The sequence below is a fragment of the Oncorhynchus mykiss genome, chromosome 12 (assembly GCF_057628025.1).
Source record: "Oncorhynchus mykiss isolate SJ-2025 chromosome 12, ASM5762802v1, whole genome shotgun sequence".
In the NCBI taxonomy this organism is placed as follows: Eukaryota; Metazoa; Chordata; class Actinopteri; order Salmoniformes; family Salmonidae; genus Oncorhynchus; species Oncorhynchus mykiss.
Window position 1 is genome coordinate 49,990,978 of NC_143033.1, and position 9,880 is coordinate 50,000,857.

Consider the following 9,880-nt stretch of genomic DNA (forward strand, 5'->3'; position numbering starts at 1 on the left):
AATTAGTGGATTCGGCTATTTCCGCCACACCCGTTTCTGACAGATGTATAAAACCAAGCACGCAGGCATGCAATCTCCATAGACAAACATTGGCAGTAGAATGGCCTTACTGAAGAGCTCAATGACTTTCAACGTGGCGCCGTCATATGATGCCACCTTTCCAACAAGTCAGTTCGTAAAAATGTATGCCTTGCTATAGCCTCCCCGGTCAACTGTAAGTGCTTTTATTGGGGAGTGGAAACCTCTAGAAGCAACAACGGCTCACCCAAGAAGTGGTAGGCCACACAAGCTCACAGAATGGGAACGCAGAGTGCTGAAGCACGTAGTGAGTAAGAATCGTCTGTCCTTGGTTGCAACACTCTCTACTGAGTTCTAAACTGCCTCTGCAAGCAACATCAGCACAAGAACTGTTCCTCAGGAGCTTCATGAAATGGGTTTACATGGCCAAGCAGCCGCACACAAGCCTAAGATCATCATGCTTAATGCCAAGCGTTGGCTGGAGTGTTGTTAAACTTGCCGCCATTAGACTCTGGAGCAGTGGAAACGCGTTTTCTGGAGTGATGAATCACGCTTCACCATTTGGCATTCCGACGTACGAGTCAGGTTTGGCTGGTTATCACCTCTCAGTGTCTGTGGACTATGATTTATGAGCATGAAGAAGAGGAGGGAAGAGCTTAAAACGTAGATAATAGTCCGGCTTCCCATTGTAACATGGCTACGTGGCTCTGAGACCACCATCCATGGTGATGCACCACCCGAACATGCACCTCCCCATAATCCCCAACCAATGCGCCTCCAGTATGCGTCCTTGATTCATTTGAATGTGTTGACAGTTGAAAAAATTGCTTCAGCTTTACTGAGAATTTGAAAAGTAAGAAAGTCAATTGTACAATATTCTAGAACACTGCTGTGCGTATGCGTATGATGAATTCAGAATTCCTTCTTCTGTAACCTGTTTCGACATCTATCCAACATATTTGCCCATTATACATTATACACATTATACATTTATAATACATTTCTGAAATCTTCAAGATGTTTCCAATGAAACATAGTATTGGCAACTTTTTTAAGGATTTTGATGCACCAGTACATATAATGCACATTTACATCACAGTTTGGCACAGTGCATTATTTATGACAGTTTTAGAACCTTCTATAGAAAAGTTTGTGGTCATACGCACATCCTTACAAATGTAGGTGCTGGGGTAATAAAGAATTCTTGCAAAGAAATACTAGGAAGGAAAGTGCCAACCATGTGGAAGTCAAAATGAATTGGTCTTTAATATCTGTCTCAGGAAAGTTCAGGACTTCCCCCAGCCATCCTATGAGGGAAGAACCACTTAGTCCCTCTTTCTACTCTGGGTCCCCAATGAATACAGTGCATTTGGAAAGTATTCAGACTCCTTGACTTTTTCCACATTTTGTTAAGTTACAGCCTTGTTCTAAAATGTATCAAATCGTTTTTTTCCCTCATCAATCTACACACAATACCCCATAATGACAAAATAAAAACAGGTTTTTAAATTTTTTGCAAATTTGTATTAAAAACAAAATCTGAAATGTCACGTTTACAATGTTGCAAAACGTTTTTGGTACTCTTCCCCAGATCTGTGCCTTGACACAATCCTGTCTCGGAGCTCTATGGATAATTCCTTCAACCTCATGGCTTGGTTTTTGCTCTGACATGCACTGTCAACTGTGGGACCTTATATAGACAGGTGTGTGCCTTTTGAGGATCTGGGGACCCATGCCAAATCTTTTCAGTCTCCTGAGGGGGAAAATGATTTGTCGTGCCCTCTTCACGGCTGTCTTGGTATGTTTGGACCACAAACTATTTATACATCTGGGTGATGTGGACACCAGGGAACTTGAAACTCTCGACCTGCTACACTACAGCCCCGTTGATGTTAATGGGGGCCTAGTCGGCCCACCTTTTCCTGTAGTCCACGATCAGCTCCTTAGTCTTGCTCACATTGAGGAAGAGGTTGTTGTCCTGGCACCACACTGCCAGTTCTCTGACCTCCTCCCTAGAGGCCGTCTCATCATCATTGTCAGTGATCAGGCCTACCACTACTGTGTCGTCAGCAAACGTAATGATGGTGTTGGAGTCATGTTTGGCCACGTAGTCATGGGTGATTCGGGAATACAGGAGGGGACTAAGTACACCCCCCCGAGGGGCCCCAAGGTTAAGGATTAGCCTGGCAGACATGTTACTGCCTACTCTTACCACCTGGGGGCGGCCCGTCAGGAAGTCCATGATCCAGTTGCAGAGGGAGGTGTTTAGTCCCAGAGTCCTTAGCTTAGTGATGAACTTCGTGGGCACTATGGTGTTGAACGCTGAGCTGTAGTCAATGAACAGCATTCTCACATAGGTGTTCCTTTTGGTCAGGTGAAAAAAGGCAGTGTGGAGTGCAATTGAGATTGCGTCATCTGTGGATCTGTTTGGGCGGTATGCGAATTTGAGTGGGTCTAGGGTGTCCGGGAGGATGCTGTTGATGTGAGCCATGTAGGTATGACAGGCTCAGTCAGGGAGAGGTTGAAAATGCCAGTGAAGACACTTGACAGTTGGTCCGTGCATGTTTTGAGTACACGTCCTGGTAATCCGTCTGGCCCAGCAGCTTTGTGAATGTTGACCTGTTTAAGGGTTTTGTTCACATCGGCTACCGAGAGCATTATCACACGGTCATCCAGAACAGCTGGTGCTGCTTCAGTGTTGCTTGCATCGAAGCGAGCATGAAAGGCATTTAGCTCGTCTGGTAGGCTCGCGTCACTTGGCAGCTGGCGTCTGGGTTTCCATTTGTAGTCCGTAATAGTTTTCAAGCCCTGCCACATCCGACGAGCATCAGAGCGGTGTGGTAGGATTCATTCTTAATCCTATATTGCTGCTGTGCCTGTTTGATGGTTCGTCTGAGGGCATAGTGGGATTTCTTATAAGCGTCCGGATCAGTCTCCGGCTCCTTGAAAGTGGCAGCTGTAGCCTTTAGCACGATGCGATGAAGCCGATGACTGAGGTGGTGTATTCCTCAATGCCATTGGATGAATCCTGGAACATATTCCAGCCACGTCTCGGTGATACACCATGTCGGTGAAACGCCATGTTGTAAATCAAGGGAGAAGATTCAGTTCTGCGCTCTCAAGATTCAGCAAAGGAATGGTCTTTGTTTCAACAGACGTTTTCTCTTTGAAACTAACAGGTTCTAACACCGTAACTGTGCTCCTGGCAACAATTGAATTACACTATTTTGTCGACGTTTACTGACACCAGCAACATTCAACGGGTGTTGAGCGTTCATAAATTCATCATTTATTCTGCGCTCTGGCACGCTCAGATAAGAGTGCTCTGAAACAGTTGTTGCAGTGAAATGGATACTTGCATAGTGGAGACTTTTGTTAGGTTTTACAACGCAATACATTTTTTTAAAGCTGCGTTAGACAGGATTACCTACACATACTGACCAGCTCAAATAGACAGAAGCATCAATATGGCAGACCAATCCAAACTTGCCTGTTGGCATGTCCAGCCCACTTTTTATCTCAGCCAATCATGGCTAGCGGGAAGGTTGCTCTCTTTTCTGTGGCTAAACCGACTAGGCTCGTAATTGAACCATTTTATTCATATTTACAGATGGCATACAAGTTTGTTGTTAGGGCACAAGAAAATTCACATGTTCGAGAAGGCATTTCTGCCAGAAAAGGCATTTATGTATTTTTTTTAAGTGTACGTTCAAACAGCTCTCCTGTGAAGTAGTGGCCTGTGACATATGCCTAGTTTCCTGAAACATTACGAACATTACATGTACCTGAGCAGAATCAAGACGTACTCATCGACTATATCACCTTTAACGTGGGCTACCACAAGGAGCACCACGACTTTCCCAGCATGAAATGTAGGATAATCTGACTGATTTTGTAGGATGTAGTTGATGTAGGATATGAACTAGCCTGGGTTCAAATACTTAATATACTTTTTGGGACGTTTCTATTGGTTTATTAAGCCAGGCAAGCTCAAACAAGCACATACAGTATAAAGTATTTGAAAGTGATTCCCCAAGTATTAAAACCCAGCTCTGGACGTGAATGATGGTGACATATAATGTGGGTGATATAGGATGTGAACTCATGTAGGATATCACTGGTGATATGTAGCCACAGTTGCTTTCTGTCGGCTAATGTGCACGCAATATCACTAAGGCCAGGAGATTTTCTTGGCCATTTAGGTCAGGACAAACTCCTTGCCACAATGATAGCTGTTTCATATCAGTCACATTGCATGCAACGCTAAACCTTATTCCAAACGGAAAATTGTGAAAGATTCAAGACCCGTATGCGTAAATTGTCTCAGAGTAGGAGTGATCTGGCCCCCACCTGTCCATTTAATCTTATTTATTATGATCTAAAAGGCTAAACTGATCCCAGATCAGAACTCCTACTCAGAGACGCTTTATTAATACAGGCCCAGAAGTTGCAAATTGGTGGGGAGCAGTGGTATCTGGATTTTCTGTGTTTTTACTGCTTTTTCTGTGTGAAAAGAGCCATGCTGAGAGACTGACGTCAAAGGGACAACAGATACTTCAAAAGTGACTACACAGAGGTATGGCTGTACCATTTGTGTACAGCAGTCACTATGGAGGATGCAGGACACCCAAAATAACAGTAATTAAGAAACCCCCTGACTCATCTCTAGGTCCAAATAGAAATTGTGTAAGTGTAAAAGTTGTCAACTTGTAACAGTAGGATAAACTTCGGTTGCGTTTTCCTCAGATTTGCTTTATTAAAGTCCCCAGCTACAATAAATGTGGCCTCGGGATATGGGGTTTCCAGTTTGCACAAAGTTCAGTGTAGTTCCTTGAGAGCTGTCACGGTGTTGGCTTGAGGTGGAATATACAGGCCTGAAAATGAGGTAATGTGGTCGGCATTTGATAGTAACTTATACCAAATCAGGAGAACAGAAGGACTTGAGTTTCTGTACGTTGCCACAATCACACCATAAGTAGTTTTAATCATGAAACATTCACAAGGACTCAGGGCCAGACGGATTATCAGGACACGTACTCAGAGCATGCGTTGGCCAGCTGGCAAGTGTCTTCAGTGACAATATACACTTCTCCCTGACCGTCTGTATTACCTACATGTTTCAAGCCGACCACTGTGCCCAAGAATACCAAGGTAACCTTTCTAAATGACTGTTGACCCATAACACTTACACGAAATGCTTTGAAAGGCTGGTCATTGCTTACATCAACACCATCATCCCAGACACCCTGGACCCACTCTAATTTGCATATGGCCCCAACAGATCCACAGAATCACTGGTCACTTTAATAATGGTACACTAGTACTTTAATAATGTTTACATACTGCTTTATTCATTTCATATGTACTGTATATACTGTATACTATTCTACTGTATTTTTGTCAATGCCACTCCGACATTGCTAGTCCTAATATTTATGTTTCTTAATTCCATTCTTTTACTTTCAGATATGTGTGTAATGTTGTGAATTGTTAGATATTACTGCACTGTTGGAGCTAGGAACTCAAGCACTTCGCTACACCCGCAATAACATCTGCAAAAATGTGATTTGATTTGATTTGACATGATGCAATCTCTATTGCACTCTACAATGCTCTTTCCCACCTGGACAAAATAAACACCTATGTGAGAATGCTATTAATTGACTACAGCTCAGCATTCAACACCATAGTGCCCTCGAAACTCATCACTAAGATAAGTTCCCTGGGACTGAACACCTCTCACTGCAACTGGATCCTGGACTTTCTGAAGGGCCACCCTAAGTGGTGAGGGTAGGCAACAACCCATCCGGCCCCTCGGGGGAGCGTGCTAAGTCCCCTCCTGGACTCCCTATTCACCCACGACTGCGTGGCCACGCACGACTCCAACACCATCAGTAAGTTTGCAGACGACCCGACGGTGGTAGGCCTGATCACTGACTATGAGACAGCCTATATGGAGAAGGTCAGACACCTGACAGTGTGGTGCCAGGACAACAACCTCATCGCTAGTAAGACAAAGGAACTGATCGGGGACTACAGGAAACGGAGGGCTGAGCATGCCCCCATTCACGTTGACGGGGCTGTAGTGGAGCGGGTCGAGAACTTCAAGTTCCTCTGTGTCCACATCACTAAGGATCTATCATGGTCCAAACACACCAACACAGTTGTGAAGCGGGCATGACAATGGCTTTTCCCCATCAGGAGGCTGAAAATATTTGGCATGGACCCCCAGATCCTCAAAAAGTTCTAGAGCTGCATCATCGAGAGTATCTAAACTGGCTGCATCACCTCTTGGTATGGCAACTGCTTGGCCTCCAACCGCAAGGCGCTACAGAGGGTACTGCGTACGGTCCAGTACATCACTGGGGCCGAACTCCCTGCCATCCAGGACCTCTATACCAGGCTGTGTCAGAGGAAGGCCCAAAAATGTGTCAAAAACTCCAGCCATTCAAGCCACAAACTGTTCTCTCTGCTACAGCACAGCAATTAGTACCAGTGCTTCAAGTCTGGAGCCAACAAGGCCCTGAACAGCTTCTACCCCCAAGCCACAAGACTGCTAAACAAGACTGCTAAATAGCTAATCAAATGACTACCCAGGCTACCTGCATGTTTTTTTATTGAACCTTTATTTAAGTATGCAAGTCAGTTAAGAACAAATTCTTATTTACAATGATGGCCTGGTTTCAAACCAGGGACTGTAGTGACGCCTCTTGCACTGAGATGCAGTACCTTAGACCGCTGCGTCACTCTGGAGCATTGACCTGTTTTTCACTAACTTACTGGCTTTTTTGCACATACGCTGCTGCTACTATCAAATTATCTATCCTGTTGCCTAGTCACTTTACACCTACCTATATTTCAGTACATAACTAACTCAATTACCTCGTACCACTGCACATCGCCTCAGTACTAGTACTCACTGTATATAGCCATGTTATTTTCTAACTGTGATTAATATTTGTTATTCACAGTGTATTTTCTCTCTCTCTCTCTCTCTCTCTATATATATATATATATATATATATATATATATATATATATATATATATATATATAGTACCAAAGTTTGGACACACATACTCATTCATAGGTTTTTCTTTATTTTTACTAGAATAATAGTGAAGACATCAAACTATGAAATAACACATATGGAATCATGTAGTAACCAAAAAAGTGTTAAACAAATCCCAAAAATATGTTTTAGATTTTAGATTCTTCAAAGGGCATTCTCTCAAACAGCTTCATGTGGTAGTCACCTTTCAATTAACAGGTGTGCCTTGTTAAAAGTACATTTGTGGAATTTCTTTCCTTTCCTGTGTTTGATCCAATCAGTTGTGTTGTGACAAGGTAGGGTTGGTATACAGTAGACCATTTGGTAAAATACCAAGTCCATGTTATGGCAAGAACAGCTCAAATAAGCAAAGAGAAATGACAGTCCATCATGACTTTAAGACATGAAGGTCAGCCAATAGGGAAAATGTAAAGAACTTTGAAAGTTTCTTTAAGTGCAGTCGCAAAAACATTCAGGCACTATAATGAAACTGGCTCTCATGAAGACCGCTACACGAAAGGAAGATCCAGGGCCAGTCCATAGCATCAATGTCTTCCTCTTGCAGGAACTGCTGACACACTCGAGCCACATGAGGTCTAGCATTGTCTTGCATTAGGAGGAACCCAGGGCCAACCGCACCAGCATATGGTCTCACAAGGGGTCTGAGGATCTCATCTCGGTACCTAATGGCGGTCAGGCTACCTCTGGCGAGCACATGGAGGGCTGTGCGGACCCCCAAAGAAATGCCACCCCACACCATGACTGACCCACCGCCAAACCGGTCATGCTGGAGGATGTTGCAGGCAGCAGAACATTCTCCACGGCGTCTCCAGACTGTCACGTCTGTCACATGTGCTCAGTGTGAACCTGTTTTTATCTGTGAAGAGCACAGGGTGCCAGTGGTGAATTTGCCAATCTTGGTGTTCTCTGGCAAATGCCAAACGTCCTGCACGGTGTTGTGCTGTAAGCACAACCCCCACCTGTGGACGTCGGGCCCTCATACCACCCTCATGGAGTCCGTTTCTGACCGTTTGAGCAGACACATGCACATTTGTGGCCTGCTGGAGGTCATTTTGCAGGGCTCTGGCAGTGCTACTCCTGCTCCTCCTTGCACAAAGGCGGAGGTAGCGGTCCTGCTGCTGGGTTGTTGCCCTCCTACGGCCTCCTTCACGTCTCCTGATGTACTGGCTTGTCTCCTGGTAGCGCCTCCATGCTCTGGACACTACGCTGACAGACACAGCAAACCTTCTTGCCACAGCTCGCATTGATGTACCATCCTGGATGAGCTGCACTACCTGAGCCACTTGTGTGGGTTGTAGACTCCGTCTCATGCTACCACTAGAGTGAAAGCACTGCCAGCATTCAAAAGTGACCAAAACATCAGCCAGGAAGCATAGGAACTGAGAAGTGGTCTGTGGTTATCACCTGCAGAACCACTCCTTTATTGGGGGTGTCTTGCTAATTGCCTATAATTTCCACCTGTTGTCTATTCCATTTGCACAACAGCATGTGACATTTATTGTCAATCAGTGTTGCTTCCTAAGTGGACAGTTTGATTTCACAGAACTGTGATTGACTTGGAGTTACATTGTGTTGTTTAAGTGTTCCCTTTATTTTTTTGAGCAGTGTATATTTTTTTAGGGTGAACTCTCCGGTTAAACACAAGGAAACATAGGTAATTAAAACATTTGGGGAATCTACCTCATCAAGCAAATAAAATGTTACAAAACCATAGTGGTTACAGAACAAGACCAATCCCATAATGCCTCACTACTAGCCTCTAGTTATGAGCTTCAGTCCCTGATTGAGAGCTTCAGTCCCTGATTAGAGGGAGGTCCAGAGTTGAGTTTGAGGGCTTTAGAGGAATGCTTTAGTTTTAGGATTGTTCAGCTTCACGTTCTAGTTCAAAACCATATTGCCCATTCTTGTTGGGAGTGTTTTCTGGTTACAGGCAAGCGGCTCTTGAATGCAGCAAACAGACAGAAAACGTATGAATACCGTAGTGTGTAATGTGTATTTGTTTGTATATGTATATACATTATTATTATTAAAACAGTGTGTAGGTGTGGTTGGAAATACTTGTTTGAACAATGTTTTATGTTGGACCCCAGATGAGCTTGACTTTAGTTACTATGGATGCAGTGAAATTAAACCTCCAATTTGACAAGTTTTATGTTTCAGTCAGACCCTCCTCACTTTCCCTCAAACTCTACTGGTATCTAGAACTGTACCTGTCTCTCCCACAGGCCAGAAAGGTCATATGGGACTCCACACATGCACTCGACAAAGAGTTCCAGCTGATTCCACCGAGGAGGCGTTATAGGGTTGAACAGATAAAAACATTTGTTTGTGCCTGTCAATAAAACTGCTTAGCAGCAGGGGAGACATTAAGGCAGACGAGGGAGAAAGCAATGACGGACAAGAGCCTGGCCTGTAGGCCTTCATCATGTGGAACTGCCACCTAGTCACAGCCATGAACTTATGAACTACTTGTGTGTGTTGGGAGTGTACAGTATGATGGGGTGTTATTCTCAATTGATTCTATGTACTTATGTGGAAGCAGCAGCACTCTCTACTGTTCAAGTCATTTACATAGGCAGTGCTTTTCAAATGGTCACACTTAAACACTGATGTTTTTATTTTTATATAATCCAATTTTATTGGTCACACACATTTTTATTTTATTTACATTTTACCCCCTTTTTCGTGGTATCCAATTGTTAGTAGTTACTATCTTGTCTCATCGCTACAACTCCCGTTGATTTCTACTCATTCCAGGGTTTTTCTTTGTTTGTACTATTTTCTACATTG